The following is a 16,092-nucleotide window of genomic DNA, read 5'->3' on the forward strand; positions in this document are numbered from 1 at the left end:
TCCTGGTGCTATCCAGCCAAGCAGCCTTACGCCCTCTTATCATTCCTCTCTAACTTCCCCTCCCCCTCCACCCTCTCTCCTCCCTCCCACTTTCCTTTACTGCATAGGCACATGAAGGGGAGAGTGGGGAGAAGGAAAGCGAACGGTGCTGTTTGAATAGCTCACATATTTGTATCTCACTTTACAATATATCATTAGGAAAGAGGTACTAGAATGGTTTGTACAATTCTAAAAAAACAACATGAGGAATCAAGAAGCCATGAAAATTGCCTGTCTGGTTATACAAGAGCAAAAAGAAAAGAAATGCATTTTGAAAAACTAAACAACAACAGAGTTATCTTATGAACTGTCTTGTATGTGGGTTATTGATTTACTGATTTGTGCCTCACTCACTTCTCACATAAACACACACACACACACACACACACACACACACACACACACTAAAAGAAGCCTTAGTAATTTTCTCCCTAAGTTCTATGACCTTTGTTTCCTCTGAAATTTGTGCATATTTATGTTAGTAATCTCTTATGTGTGTGCAGCCACACTATATATTTTTATCTCATTGTATCCTCCTTAGGTTTCAGCTAGGGAAATGGAGGCACTGCAAGATTAAGCAGCCTAGCTGAAGTTATAGGGCTATAGGTCGTTAAGGCCTGGACAATGATTCCCACGCTCTGCCTACTAACGGAATGTTCTTTTGTTTTTTCTCAGAATATGTGTCTGTCCTATTGAATAAGTGGGAATCCTTCCCCAGCCATCCAAACCTACTTTGAGAGACCTGAGATTTTATCTCTTCCCTGGAAGAAAAACAACTCTTCTGACTGACATTTCTGGCCATCCAAGTCATATAAAACATATTACTTTCAGTGACCAGTACAATCAAATTAAAAGTAAAAACCCTGTCTCTTAATTTGAAGCTAACACTTCTCCATTCCTCCAAATAGGACCTGAAGAGAAAAAGAGAGGTATTGGCCATCCAATTGCTGGGTTTTACACCTTTCTCTATATCTGTATATCCGCTATATGCACTATGTCCCTATGCCTAGCTCACCATGGCCCTTGACCTCCTCAATGTTCAAAGAGAAGACAGAGATGATGAGTAAGGAGGGAAGATACCCCTATTATACTGATGCTGCCATGAAAATCCAGCATCAGTGCTTTTAGGCTTAACACAGATGCTTAAAGCTGGCTTTCTAATCTTTGGATTGGTTCATGTATTCCTTATTTAGACCCTTGAGTTTTAGAGAGGGGGTCATCATCAAAGCTCAAGTGTTTTTTAATGTGCATTGGAGTTTTGTCATAGATATTGGGTCCCCAGGAACTGGGGTTACACACAACTGTGAGCTGCCGTATGGGTGCTGGAAATTGAACCAGGGTCTTCTGAAGGAGCAACCAGTGCTCTTAACCAATGAAACAACTCTCCGGGCCCCAAAGCCCAAGTTTTAAGAGTTCCTTAGTTGTGATGTTTCATCTGTGGTTGGGATTAATTAATTAATTTTTTTCATCATTGCACCCTGCTGATGTATTCATGTATAGTGTGGCTAGAACCTCCACATTATACTCAATGAGACTTGACCTTGAATCCAGATTGTACTACTCATCAAACATATAGTATTGGGGATGCTTTCCTATCTCCCTAAATCTCCAGGTAATTTTATCTGTAAAATTAAATATAATACTAATTGCATAGGCATTGTAAGAGAAATTGAGATAATGTATACTCTTAGTTTGCTATAAAATAGGAACTCATTATAACTGAAGATAGAAGTAGCTGTTTCGTTATGTAGGCAAATCTGGCCCCAGTGAACACTATGAATTAGACAATATTTGTCTTCAGTATCTTTGCCTTCTCCTGCTATCCGGAACCCTAAAGCATGCAGAGTTGCTTTCATTTTATTGCGTGCTTGAAAATCATCAGCATATTACCCAGCCTAAGCCTGGGAGCTCTGTAGAAAGGCTCTTGCCAGGTTGTAATGAAACAATGAGATTTAAGATGCTTACTTTCTATATTAGTTACTTGCCTTGTTGATATGACAAAATGCCTTGACAAAGGCAATGTAAGAAAGGAAGGAGTTATTTCAATTCTACAGTCTCAGGGCTGTAGCCCATCATGGCAGGGATGGCAGTCCTGCAGCTGAATCTTAAGACAGTTTGTCACATTATATCCACTATGAGGAAGCAAAGGAGATGAATCCTTTTTGCCTATTATGGGACCCTAAATAGTACATCCCATATTCAGGGTGGGTCTTCTCATCTCAAATAACCTAATCTAGGAATGCTACACAGACATTCCCATAAACTAAACTAACTTAAATAATACCTCAAAGACATGCTCAGAAGCTTTATCCTACGTGATTCTAGATAGTCCAATTGGCGATCAACATCAACACCCATCACAACTGCCATCTTCCACTCATGTGCTCAAGAAACGAAACATGCTATTATTGTTGCTTATGTACATTGGTAAAATCTTCATGTCCCTGATTTTTAAAAAACATTCCACTTGAATAGATAGCAACTCTCAACGGGCAGGTAATTTCTTCCCTAAAAAAAAAAAAATGCTGGTAACTTTTCAAATTGACACAGTAGATGGCTTGATTAAGAATGCAGGTTCTGAGTCCGGCGAGATGCTCTGCATGTAAGCAGGCATGTCACTAAGGCTGAAGACTTGAGTTCAGTTGCTGGGACCCACATGGTAGGAGGAGAGAACTGACCCACACAAGTTGACCTCTGATCTCCACCTGCACTCCACCTGTATGCTTGCGCACACACAAGCACAAATATATATATATATATATATATATATATATATATATATATATATATAAAATGCAGTATGTTTTTAAAAATAAATGCAGGTTGTGGGCTAGTGGGTATAGATCAGAGGGAGAACTCTTACTTGGCATGGGCAATGCTATGGGTACCATAATATATGAGAAAAATGAAAAGACAGGTTTTAATTTATACTAGGCTGACTTCAAGTCATGACTCTGTTCTCTACTATTATGTGACCATGAATAAATCACTCAAGCTCTTGGGCTATCAATTTTCTCATGTGTAAAATTGGGAATACAATAATATTTTGCAAGTTTATGCTGAAAACATAATATATAGTGTATAAGGAATAAGTAAATACTTAGCAAATACTTCTTATATTCTTTAATGTTATTCATATAGCGGTCATTTATCAACCTCCTACCATGAGGTCGATTTCTGGTAGAACTAAGAGATCAAAAGATGAAACGCAAAGCCGTGGTTTTAGAACTGACAGAATTTATAGTTCACAGCAGTCCATTTCAGTTTATGTGCCAAAGTCACCTAAGAGACTTTAAAACTCTCAATACTGCATCTATAGCAATAAAATCAGAATCTGTTGGTGGAAGATATGCAACCTAGGTATCAGGATATTTCTGGGTGGTTTAATTATGGAGCCAGAGTTTGAAACCACTAATTGAAAGCAGGGGATGTGAAACATTCTCTGTAAGGAGCCAAAGAGTAAATATTTTAGACTTGCTAGACCATGCATGTCTGCTACAGCTACTCAACTTTGACTGAAATTCAAAAGCAACAGGGAACATATAGGGAATGGCAATGGCTGTGCTGCACCGCAACTTTATTTAAAAAGAAAAGAAATGAAAGAAAAGCAAAACAGAAGGTAGGTCATAGCTCCCTAACTCCTAAACAGAGAATATCAAAGCACATCAAAGAGTACCGTTCAGTTTCGTAAATGTAAAATTTTGTGAAGAATAACATTCAGGAAATGGTGAAATTACTGTTGAACCTTGACACATGTGTGTGAGCTGGTGGGTAAAAGCAGGACAAGGCAGGGGGTGAGTGGAAAGAACGTCTTGCAAGGAGAAAAACAGTGGCAGCAATAGCTATTAGGTGAACATGGAGAGTTGATGAACCTAAAAGTAGTCATTATGGCTCAAGTACACAGCAGGTATTAGGAGAGAGGTAATAAAGTAACCTGTACAGATAAGAGCAAATATGCAGGAGCTAGACCATGACAAAGTTTATATGTTGTGCTATGGACTCTAAGTTTTATCTTGAAGACCATGGGGAACAGTGGCATCACTGAATCCCATTTTCCAAAGAGCACTCTGACAGAGGAAGATGTGGTATTAGAAGGGTGGTATAGTTGACTAGTAATGGTTTAGAAATGATTACAGCGGTGATAGAAAAAGTAATGAGATTATGAACATTGATAAGGAGATATGTAGGCATGTAAAATATGCAAAGAAATAAAACAGGAAGCTGGAGAGATGGCCCCGTGGTTGAGAGCATTTTCTGGTCTTTGAGAAGACCCAGGTTTGACTCCAAGCACCCACATAACAGCTCACACTTTCTGTACTTTAGTTCCAGATGATCGGTTATCTTCTTCTGACTTTCATAGGAATCAGGCATACGTGTGGTACACAGACAGTTCAAATGCTCATATAAGTAAAATAAACAAATCTACCAAAAATTAAAGCACCAGTACAGACAGCAAGAGATGACTGATGACACTGAGAGAGGACATTCCACTAGAACAGTGAATGAGCCATAGGAGCTCCTAATTCAGGACTGTGCAGCTGAGAGTTTTTGGTGCTATTCTTTGAGATAAGGAACAAGAGAAAAGGAGCATCAGTGAACAGTTGAAAAGAAACCCCTGGAGCCAGGTGGTAATGGTGCACACCGTTAATCCCAGCATTTGGGAAGCAGAGACAGCTGGATCTCTGAGTCTAAGGCCAGCCTGGTCTACAGAGCTACTTCCAGGACAGCCAGGGTTATATAGAGAAACCGTGTCTTGAAGAAGGAGGAGGTGAGGAGGAGGAGGAGAAGAGGAGGAGAGAAGGAAGAAGAAAGAGAAAGAGGAGAAAGAAGAAGAAGAAAGGAGAAAAAGAAAGGATATAAGATCCTGAGTGTGATTTTTAGACTTGGAATTTGCCATTCTAATGGGACCTTACTAAATACCATCAGTGTTTAACATGGCAGAGAGGAGTAGACTGATTTTAGAAAGTAGACATTAACAGCATAGAAATGATAGTGGTTTTCACTGAGTTTACCATGTAGTATGGACAAAGGACAGAAAATATTTTTAACATAATTCTTGAAACAGAGAGAGCTATGTTTCTCACATATGAGGTGCTTTCCAGATGTCAGAAATTGGACTAGGCACCTTATATGAGACCATCACCTTCCAAGCCAGCTTTAGGATTGCTACTATTACTAGCTCAGTTTCAAACCTAAGGAAAGTGATAACCCAAACATTGCAGTAATCCTCTGCAGAGCACAGCTCTGAGCTGACGCTGGCCAGACTCCAAAAGACAAACCAATGCCTACTACATGTCTTCCCTTCTGTAGAAAGCCAAGGCTGAAGAGGCTTTGCAGAAGGAGACATTGGCTGTAATCAAACACTTCTGGGTCTCCATAGAGAAAAGACAGATATGTGTGACCTTTAGATTTGTCGGGGTCAGTGCTCAATTGGTCAGTGAGGAAGTAAGGAAAGGTTTTCAGGGGTATTGTCTTTTTCAGGACCTTGTCTGTGAAGAGGAGGGCAAGAGCAAAGGCAAGTGCAAATGTAGAGACTAGGAGAAAACATGTTCTCATTTGGTTTTGTTGCTTATTTTCCACACAAGACAGGCCATGTTGATATACTCAATTGCAAGAAACCTGCACTGCTTTTTTTGTTGTTGTTTTTGTTTCTTTTTTTTTTCAAGTTGATATAAGCTAGAGTCTTTTGAGAGAAGGAACATTAAGGAGATGCCTCCCATGATTGCCTATAGTCTAGCCTGTGGGAAATTTTCTGGATTAATGATTGATATTGGAGGTCCCAGCCCACTGTAGGGGCTGCCACCTCTGGGCAGGTGGTCTTGCATTGTATAAGAATGTTAAAAATGTGGGGTAGCAAGCCAGTAAGCAGAGTTCTTCCATGGTGTCTGCTTCAGTTTCTGTCTTCAGGTTCCTGCCTTGAGTCCCTGCCCTGATTTCCCTTTGTGATAGATTATAAGCTGTACAATGAAATAAACCGTTTCCTTCCCAGGCTGCTTTTGGTCATGGTGTTTTATTTCAGCAATATAAGCCCTAAGTAAGACAGAACCTGTAAAGAAAGAATAAAGATAGGATGTGATGTTAGTGAAGGAAAGTCAGGATACATGATGACCTAGCATGTAATCCACTCAGGAGAGGATGAGAGCCATCACTTCCACTGATGTGGATAAGAAATTTCAAAAGATTGTAGAAGGGTCCAGGAAGAATCACAGAAATGGAATCTCAACGGTCCCTTCCCAGCAATAGCATGTGACTGCTTTTAGAGCTGCCATACCCTTTCTCCACCATGCTGAGTACAAGAGATGCTGATCGGTGTGGAGCATCAGACTGGGTGTGACAAGGGGAAGAGCAAACAGGAAGTAGACAATGGTAAGGCAGGCGAGGGAGGCTTAGGTATTTGCCCCATGCCTCCTTTGCTGGGTTGCTTTAGAGTGACTTCTCTCCATGAAAGGCCACACCCCTATGAGGCAGCGGTTTCTCATGACCGCTTGCTTTTCTGGCTCTGCCAAGACCATGGAGTTAGAATGCTCCAGTTCCTGGTGCCAGGGTCAACACTCGTGTTAGCTTCCTGAAATTGTGCCTTCGCCTTTATAACCCTTTCATTAAATCCATTTCAAAGATCAATTCTGGATGGAACATTTGATTCCTGACAAGGCCCAGGTGGATAAAGCCGGCAAAATCGTTAACTGAGGAGGAAAATAATATAATGGGATAGATTAAGGACAGTGTGGAGGATTTGAAATCAGGTCTATGGATAAAGGAACGTGGAGCTGACAAGGGAGATGTAGAATTGTCTGAAACTTAAAATGAGTTCTCAGCTGATGTTGTAAGTTGTCTTTATACAGGATTAGAGAAAACAGAGGCTTACTCCTCTGTCAGATCTACAAAAGGCCGAATGAGTTCAGAGTATTGGTAAAAGGACAGTTGAAAGTGGACAGACTTGGGAAGCTAACAAGACAGAGATGCCACAAAGCTGACAGGCTCAGGGGAAATGGCTGCTACACTGAACTTTTCCATATCAAGTAAACAATCAAATAGTCCTTCAAAAACAAGTTGTTGGGGATCAGCAAGCTGGCTGGGCAGGTAACGGTGCATCCTGGGCAAGCCTGGTTACCTGAGTTCAGTTCCTGGAACCCACATAGATGTAGAAGAGAATCAACACCATAAAGCTGTATGGTATCTATTCATCCACAGTACCACATACCACCCAATACACACATACACACACAAACCAACCAACACACACACAGAGAGAGAGAGAGAGAGAGAGAGAGAGAGAGAGAGAGATTTAAAGAGTTTGCAAATTTGTGAAGCTAAGACAAGGCCTAGGGCACAGAATGTAAAGAAGCCTCACTTTCACATGCCTGCCCTGTGCTTGCATGAGGCTGATAATGTGGACCTCGTGACAAGACAAGGTCTCTTGTAGCCAAGGCCGGCCTTGAACTTGCTATGTAGCAGAGAATAACAATGAGCTCATTCCTGTGCATGTACCACCAGGCCTTAAAAGTATATAGAGGCTTTCATCTGCAGCTGCTACTTAGTCTTCTGTAGTGTTTGGAATCATACCTGTGGTTTTATGCTTGTTAGCCTTTGCCACTGAGATGCATCTGACATTGTGAGCACTTAGTGGCATGCCTTCAATTCTCACTCTTAGCCCGGACCCTGCCTGCAGAGTCCTGAGGGCCCAGGCAACTAGGAACATGTTTCCCTCATACATCCTTCAGGTAAGCTTGCCTAATCAGTTATTTGTTTCACCAAGCCAAGACCTTGCTGCTTCTACACTTTTCCATCGATGCTTATTTACTTTGGCATTATAATGAAATTGAATTTTCCTTAAGACTGCTTTGATTATGGCTCCATTCACTGGCAATATATATTCTCTGCAGCAAATCCAGACAGTCCAGATAAGCAAGAAGAAAACAAAGAATCATTTCTAATCTCACCATCCAGAGACCATGACTGCCATCATTTCACTGCCTTCTGACATTGATTCGTAATGCAAAATCTATTTCTGAAGTAGAAATATACTGCCAGCTGGTGGAGGCTGTGCAAAGAATATCTGAAAGTAACTGAGTGCCTTGAAGCTGGGTGAAGGGGATGGAGAAGGAAAGAAAGGCATCTTAGTTACAATGTTGAATGGGAAGCCAGCACACTCTGACTAAGGACTCTACATTTTACCCTTCTCATCTACTCCATCAGCCCAAGTACAAAACCTCCATCTATGGGAGATCATGTAAGAAAAAGTACAAATGGGAACATCTATTTTATTTGCAATATCCTTTGGCAAGACATTTTAATAGACTTCTTTTTAAATGTCTTTTTAATGTATTCTCTGAAAATTTCAGACATGCCACGTGTCTTGGGCAAGTTAAACAGTCTTTCCTTGCCATCTCCTTCTTGGGGTCCCACCACACATTCCTCCCAACTTCATGTACTCTCTTTTTTTATTTTATTTAATTTTATATAACAGTCCAATTAAATGAAAACAAACATTTATACACAATATTTGGGAATTTGGGCGTCGTTCTTTCCAAACTACTTCCTGCTGGTAAGGGGTGCTGTCATGGGGGATTCGAAGAAGATTCAGATATCCTAGCTGTAGTCTGTAGGGCTGTTTTGTCCAGCTGTTTTGAATGTAGGATCAGCTTGTACTCTGTTTCAGGCGGTCTGGCATGATCAAGCCACATTAGTCTGGAAGGAATCCACATCTTTTCATTTTCTGTGGAAACAAAAATAGAAATCCATTTCCCCAGTAACTTGTCCTTCAACTTAAATTTTGGAGTCAAAGCATTTTTTTTTTTTTTAGTTTAATATATTATTTTACATGTCGATCCCAGTTCCCTCTCCCTCCCTCCCTCCCTCCTTCACTCCCTCCCCCCCAGCCCTCCCTCCCTCCTTCCCTCACTTTTTACCCTTACCTGCCCTCTCACATGCACTCTAAACACCCTCCCCTCCCATCCCCCCACCCCAATTCCATATGTAGGGCAATGCCATCCAGTTGGGGTCATGTAGATCGGACAGGTCCTGTGAAGTAGGGACTAGGGCTTCTCTCCTGTCTCTAGATTAAGGCAGTTATCCCTCCATGGGGGATGTGTTCGCAAAGTTCTTTTGTGAACCAGGGATACATCCTGGCTCCACTGTCTGAGGTCTCTTTGACTGCTCAGTCCTTCTGGCTGAGACCCATAATCAGGGGGGCCTGAGTCAGTCCCATGCTGGCTTCCCAGCTATCAGTCTAGTGGCCGTTAGCTCCTCCTTGTTCAGGTAAGCTGTCTCTATGTGTTTCTGCAGCATGGTCTTGTCCTCTCCATCTGCATCTGGGTTCTAGTTCGACTCAGTGTTTATGTATGGGTGTTTGATCCTGTTTTCAACAGGCATTAGTTGAGGGCTCCATGGAGAAGTTAGTTGTTGATCTCACTCTCTGGGAAGGGCATTTATGATAGCCTTTCCACGTAAGCTCAACTTGTTAGTTGGGAGCAGTCTTATAGTTCTCTAGACCTTTCTTTGTGTTCAATTTTATCTTCAAACCAACATTGGCTCCCTCTTTTATGTTCTCTCTCTCTGTCTCTGTTTCTCTCTCTCTCTTTCCTATCTTCTATTCCTAACCAGGCTCAATATTCCTGGTCACACAGGTTTTCCTTTCCTCCCCCTCATTTTCTCCTACTTCTCTCTCCATTCGCTGTCCTCCCCCACTTCACCTGAGCTCTGGGGGACTTGTCCCTTCCCAGTTCTGTGAGGGACTTTATATGAATCTCTTAGAATACACCTTGTATCCTAGTTCATCTGGTGATGTGAATTATAGGCTGGTGATCATTTGATCTAGGTCTAAAATCCATATATGAGTGAGTTCATGTACTCTTTTTTAATTAACTATTAGTCTAATTGGTGTTGCCAGTTATATGTGTGCTTGTAGGGACATCCACTGGTGTATGGGCAGCGTGTACCTCTGGAAAATAATACTTTACAGAGCAAGGGGCAAGGGAAAGGGGCACTTTTGTCCATGACTTCATGTATGTGTGCACCAAGTCCTGGATGGATTAGAAACTTCCTTCACCAAGTATAATCTAAGAGTGGAAGGACATGAGATTCACCATTAAAAGAAATCTGAGCTCTGGGGAGATTAGTACGAAATGACAGAGGGAATGTGATCCCATGATGGATCAAAAGGACTATGAATAAACATTTTCCATGCACATGTTTGATAAAGAACTTGTTTCCAGAATAGTTAACTCTCAGGAGAAGGGAGGCTATACCTGTCTCAACAGCCTGAAAGTTGTTCACTGTTCACTGGGATGAATCTTTAAAGGACAAGACTAGTAGACTCCAAATCCAATTTTTCAGTACTAGTCCCAGAGGCTAGAACCTCAGTGTGCAGCACATGGACAGACCAGTCTAGATGCCCAAGTTGCCTTCACCCTGATCAATGTCTGATCTATTTGAATGCATTTATGCTGCCAGCTTCGCTGGGAGGGAGATTTCCAGACTTGGCTCTACTTCCCCCAAAGCAGTTCCCTACAAAAGGAATTCTCTGATCCTCCTGGGTATAAGTGAAGGGGAAAGTAAACATGGCTTGGCAAAAGGGTGCAACTGGAATTTGCTCATAAACTGAGTGGGAAATAAATTTCCATAGTGACCCTAAACCTAGCTAAGTCTGTGCCAGTACTTTCAAGATAAAGAAATTTCTCTGCCTCCTTTCCTTTATTGATATTTAGTTACCTGAATTTATTTAAAGAGTATATATATATATATATATATATATATATATATACACTTTAATAGTTGTTCACACACACACACACACACACACACACACACACACACACACACACACACGAAACGACCAATGTAATCAAGATAATGAATGCACTGTGGCTTTAAAATACACTGTTCCCTTGTTCCTCCTAAATCTTTCCTCCCCACTTTGGCTCTCCCTCTTCCCAAGCAGTTAACCATTAGAGATTAATTTGTACTTTGTAAGTCTTTAGAAACAGAATCCTACAATATGTACTCTTTGTTTTCTAGCTTCTTTCTGTCAGCAAAATAGCTTGAGTTTTATTGATGCAGTTCACCATTTTCATTACTGATCTATAATTTATTAATCCACATATCGTAATTTATTTCTATATGCCCTTGTGGTTAGACATTTGGGTTGTTTCTAGGTTGTAGCTATTTCAAACAAAGCTGCTATTTACATTCATGTTCCAGCCATTATACAGAAATATTATTTCTTTTTCATGGGTAAATTCCTAGGAATAGATCATTTGGTAGGTATATGTCTAAATTTTTAAGAGACTCCAAAGTAGTTTCACAAAGTGGTTGTACTGCTTTATATTCCTTCAGGGTTCATGGAAAGTCCCTGTTTTCCTTCACTTGGATCAACATATGGAGTGGTTGGCCCTTTCAATTTTAGCTATTCAATTTCTTGTAGTTTAATTTGCATTTCACTATTGACTAATGATATTGAGCATCTTTTCATATAATTAATTGCTATCTTTGTATTCACTTTGGTAAATCACCAATTAAGGAGATATTGTACCCATTTTTAATGGAGTTTTTCTATTGTTGTGTTTTAAGGCTTAATTATTTTGGACACAAGTTTTTTTTTTTTTAATCAAGAATTTGCTTGGAAAATATTTGCTTGAGGTCTGGGGGTTGCATTTCTACCTTCATATGCATTGATTTTGAAGAGAAAAACCTGGGTTGAACCACAATTCAGCAAAACTTATTAATCATTGTCATTGATAGATAATGCTTTGTTGACATATCTATTAATTCTTCATTAACCTAAGGTTAGAATACTTTTTTCTTACATTCTTTTAAGGTTTTACATTAAGGCTTATGATCTATTTTGGGTTGACTTATGTGGGTGGTACCAGATATTATTTGAGGTGACTTTGTATGTGGATAGCCAATTACTTTTGCATTATTTGTTGAAAGAGTTTTCATTTCTAAGTGAATTTAATTGTGCTTTTTTCTGAAATCTGTTGTTCCCATTTGTATGGGTCTATTTCTGACTTTCTGTTTCCCCCTTTTTTTTTTTGATGCTAATACCACACTGAGTTGATTACTGATGCCTTTATAGAAAGCCTTTCAATTTTCCATTTTGTCATTTTTTTTCAGTTTACATTTGGCAGTTCTGAGATTTTTGTACTTCTATGTTAAATGTAGACTCTAATTGTTAAAAGCCCTGCTGGAGTTTTCATTGGGATTGCACAGAATTTGCGAAATCAGTAGGCCATTTGGGGAAAATTTCCATATTAGGAGTATTATCTTTTAGTTAATTAACAAATTCATTGCCTCCATTTCTTTAGGTTTTCATTAATTTCTCTCAGAACGTGTTATGGTATTTTGTATGCACATGGTCTGCACTTGTTTTACAAAATGTTTTGCAAAGTATTTGATTCTTTTGATACTATCAAAATAATATAATGGTTTTTCTTTAAGAGTGCAACTCTTGGTAGGGTGATTTTGCTCCAGTAGATGGCCCAACACCAATAAATTTATGGGCAACACAAACTGGAACTGAAGGGTTATTAAATTATGTTTATGTGTTTTCTTCATTTCATGATGGAATGTCTTCTATTGAAAAATAATAATTTCATGCAATGTACTTTGATGGTGTTTTTCTTCTCCCTTAATTCCTCCCAAAATCTCCACCCCTCCCTACCCACCCAACTTTATGTTCTCTCTCTCTCTCTCTCTCCTATCTCTGTTTGAAAATGACAGATAAAACAAAGACAAAACAAGAACAAAATCCTAGAAACACACATTAAAAACCCCACAAAAACCCCCAAAAAAGAAAGTAAAAGTAAACAAGCAAAATATCAATAAGACAAAAATGCCCAAACAAACCAAAATAAGACAAAAAGTCTAAAATGCCATTTCCTTTCTTTTGTGTTGGCTCACTACTCCTGGATAATGAACCCTGACCTGAGGTGTGATTAATAAACTCAGTAAGACCCCGTTTCAAAAATCTGAGTTTCTTTTTATTTTGCCAACAGGTATCAATTGCACATAGTTTCTTGGCTAGAGGTGGGAGCTCATGTCAACTTCCCACTCCAGAACTGGGACCCCTTCTGATTTGAACCTGTGTAGGCCTTATGCATGCTACCATAGTCTGTGAGCTCATATGTGCATCAGTTCTGTATGTCTAGAAGGCACTGTTTCCTTGGAGTCAACCACCACCTCTGAGTCTTATAGTCTTGCTGCTTTCTCTTCTACACAGATGCATAACTCCTGAAGGGGAGGCTTTGATTAAGACATCCATTTAGAACTGGGTATTACAAGGTCTCTCACTCTCTGCATATTGTCCAGTTTTGGGTCTCTGTGTTATTTCCATCTACTGCAAGCATCTTCTCTGCGATTCATATAAAGTCCCTCACAGAAGGGGGATGGGACAAGTCCCCCAGAGCACAGGGGAAGTGGGGGGGCAGTGAATGGAGAGAGAAGTAGGAGAAAAAGAAGGGAAGGAGAGGAAAGCACATGGGACTAGGAAGATTGAGTCAGGGTAGAAATAGAAGACAGGAGAAAGAGAGAAAGAGAGAGAGAGAGAGAGAGAAAGAGAGAGAGAGAGAGCATAAAAGAGGGAGCCATTATTGGTTTGAAGGGAAAACTGAACCTAAAGAAAGGTCTAGAGACCTACAAGACTGCTGCCAACTAAGAATTTGAGCAACCATGGAAAGGCTACCATAAATGCCCTTCCCTGATAGTGAGATCAACAACTAACTTATCCATGGAGCCCTCATCTAATACCTGTTGGAAACAGAAGCAAACACCCATAACAAAACACTGAGTTGGACTAGAATCCAGATGCAGAGGGAGAGGAGAAGACCAGGCTGTAGAAACACATAGAGACAGCTGACCTGAACAAGGAGGAGCTAACGGCCACTAGACTGATAGCTGGGAATCCAGCATGGGACTGACTCAGACCCCCTGAATATGGGTCTCAGCTAGAAGGACTGAGCAGTCTAAGGGACCTCAGACAGTGGAACCAGGATGTATCCTGGTGCATAAAAGGACCTTGTGGACACATCCCCCATGAAGGGATAACTGCCTTAACCTAGAGACAGGAGAGAAGTCCTAGTCCTTACTTCAAATGACTTGACAGATCTACATGACCCTACCTGGATGGCATTGCCCTACATGTGGAATGGGGGTGGGAGGATGGGAGGGGATGGTGGTCAGGGTGCAAGTGAGGGGGCAGAGAGGGTAAAATGGAGGGAGGGAGGAGAGAGGGAGGGGGAACTGGGATCGACATATAAAATAAGAAATTAAATTAAAAAAAAAAGAATCTTCTCTGCTGTGTGATGAGCCATTTTATTGCTGTGTTCATTTAGCAAAGTAACAGTATTAGGTGTTTCCCTAGGCCCATGGCCTATCTAGTCTCAAGCTCTTGGACACTTTAATGATGTCAACCATGGGTACCATCTCATGGAGTAGTCCTCACATAGAACAAGAAAGTGATTGCTTACTAACTCAACATTTTTGCCATTATTCACCAGTACATCTTACACGCAGGTTACTGTTGTAAGCCTCAGGGTTTCTAGTTGGTAGATATTGATGATTATCTTTCTCCTCTAGTAGCATGCATAGTGTATTTAAAAATCATGAACTCTAGTTGGTAGGGGTAAAGCTTCTAGTTAAACACCAGCTCAACTATCCCATGTTTGATGCTTTATGTAAGTGTTGTCTTCAGCAATAGATGGCTTGCTATCAGGTTGTGGAGAGCATCAAATAGACTTGTAAATGGCCTGTGATGTTTGGGAGTTTCCAATGAAACCCTTTGGCTAGTTACTCAAAAAGATATACCCCATTCCTGGCACTGAATGTGTTACTTGGTGGCATAAGTTGTCTAACTAGGACATTGCCTTCCCTCTTATTTGATGAATCCATTTAGATTTCTTTAACATGTATATAAGTTTTAGGAAGCTTATATAATAGTAGGTTTCTATATGGTTTTACAAATTGGCTTTAGTGTTATATTTCCGTCTCTATATTTCCTACTTTACCCTCCTCTTTGATCCCCTTCCCTATTTAATCTTCCTATTCTAGTTTCCCTTTTTTCACCATAACAAATAATTGTTTCCCCTTCCTTAGAAGATCCTCTTATCCACCCCCACCCTAGTCCCTAACTAGAAACATAACCTCTGTGGTTGTTCAGAATGTTTAACTCATATCAAAGGGTTGAAAGACAACATCTACTTATAAGAGAAAACCTACAATATTTATCTTTTTACATCTGGGCTAACTCACTCAGAATGATTTTTCCTAGTGCCATACATTTACTCAGAAATTCTTCATAATTCTTCATAACAGCTTAATAATATTCCATTATTTAAATATTCCACTTTTTCATTATCCATTCATCAGCTGATGGACATCTAGCTATTTTGAATAAAGCAGCAGTTAACATGGTTGAGCAAGAATCTCTGCAGTTTAGTAAAGTGGCTGTACAGGTTTGTACTCCCACCAGCAATGGATGAGTGCTCCCCTTTCCCCCAGTCCTGTCCTCACCAGCATATGCTGCCAATTCACTTATTCATCTTGACCATTCTGACTGGTATAAGATGAAATCTCAAAGGATTTTAGTTTAAATTTGCTCAAAGCCCACCCCCAGGGACACACTTTCTCCAAAAAGACCACACCACCAAATCCTCCTCAAATACTTCCACCATCTGCCAAATAAACATTAATATATATGAGCCTACGGGAGACACTATTACTGAAACTACAAACCACATCATCTGTAGGAGCTTTTTGATGTAGTTTTTGGGTGTCTTATTATGAAATCATATCATCTACAAATAAATATTCTTTGATTTCTTTCTTTCCTATTGGTATCCCCTTGTTCTCCTTCAACTCTCGTATTTCACTAGCTAAAACTTAAAGTACTATATTGAATGGGATTGGAAAGAGTGGATTTCTGATTTTAGTAGAAATGCTTTTGATTTCTCTCCTTTAAAATGATGTTGGAGAAATAGCTGACCTGAACAAGGGGAAGCTCATGGTCCCCAGAATGACAGCTGGGAAACCAGCATAGGACCGGCCTAGACCCCTTGA

Source organism: Phodopus roborovskii, unplaced genomic scaffold, assembly GCF_943737965.1.
Source record: "Phodopus roborovskii unplaced genomic scaffold, PHOROB, whole genome shotgun sequence".
Classification (NCBI taxonomy): domain Eukaryota; kingdom Metazoa; phylum Chordata; class Mammalia; order Rodentia; family Cricetidae; genus Phodopus; species Phodopus roborovskii.